We start from the raw sequence: 1,400 nt of genomic DNA, 5'->3' as shown, positions 1-1,400 counted from the left end.
TAAAGATTTTCTCTTATATATGCCATTCTTCAGCTCCTGAGGGTTATTGTGAAAACATATTGTAAAATTGAGGTATTTAGGGAATGTAGATTTTTATATTACAGATAAACTTTTGTCATGCCTGATAGCTTTGTTTACTTACTGTATGTCTTCAGACAGCTGGTTAGTGAAAGTGAATTTGAGATTCTAATGAATCATTGCACTTTACAAATCTATACTTTAGTTCTCTCAGAATACATTCTAATCTTTATACTCTCAAGAAAATATACATTGTCATATTTCTTATTTTTACAATTTTACAAATTACATTGCTTAATTTTATTTAACAGACACTGACCAAAAGCATACCTTGCAAATGCTAGGCAATAGCTTGCAAAATCGTGATACCTGAGACTTACTGTCCTATTTTCAAGCCACACTCACAACCAGTTTGAGGACACAGAGTTTGATCTTCATAATGTACAATTTGGAAAAAAAAGGCATATCTTAAATTCTTGTTTATTTTAGTATAACACACCATAGATTCATAAAGCCATTGTTTTTAAAAAAGAAAATCAAATCTCTCACAGTTCTTTTCACTTACATTTTGAACCTAAAATATTGTTTGGCTGTTGATTAAGTGTTGGTATGTATTGTATCACTGTCCAGAAGTTTGGAGTACACATCCATAAATAGATAGCTTTTACATTCTACCACTTTATTAATTTGAAATTATTTTTGTAGTTGAATTGCTTCTCTACAAAATCAAACAGCTCAATCATGCAGGTGATTACTTTAAACATTAGTGAGGCTATTCAAAAAAGTCAAAAATACTATCATAATCATTTTTTATGACTCAGATTTTTCATATTTTTGCTTCATGTACAACTCCTGATTTATTATCTGTATTTTATTTTTATAGGGAAACACCCCAAATTTTATCTTAATATTAAATGACTGTTGTTATACAGGCCAAAGAATAAATATTTTTACTTTGGACTTGTAACTGGTCAAAATAGTAGCTATATAAGACATAACCACAAAGTTTTAATAATTGCTATCATGTATTGATTTTTTAATCAATTTTATTAGATGATGTTAGTGTCTGCACATGCAAGGTGAATTAAAATATGAAGGAAAGGAAACAAAGCAATGCTCTCAGTCTCATCTTTCCCCACATATAAATCAAAACACATTAAGATAATTTTTTCTTGCTAGTTTCCATATACAAGAACAAATATAAAACTGTTTCGACTATTATATGTAACTACAATATATAACTATTTTAAACACAGGACTATATTGGTTTGAATTATCCTAGCTATTGCTTTCATTTCATTTCTCAATTTCTTTTTTTAAATCTTCATCTTCTATGTCAATCTCACAATGACTAAGCACCAAATATATTGTTGTTTTATTGA

This window comes from Galeopterus variegatus, unplaced genomic scaffold, assembly GCF_000696425.1.
Source record: "Galeopterus variegatus unplaced genomic scaffold, G_variegatus-3.0.2 Scaffold2004, whole genome shotgun sequence".
Taxonomy (NCBI): domain Eukaryota; kingdom Metazoa; phylum Chordata; class Mammalia; order Dermoptera; family Cynocephalidae; genus Galeopterus; species Galeopterus variegatus.
Note: the sequence above shows the minus strand (reverse complement) of the source record.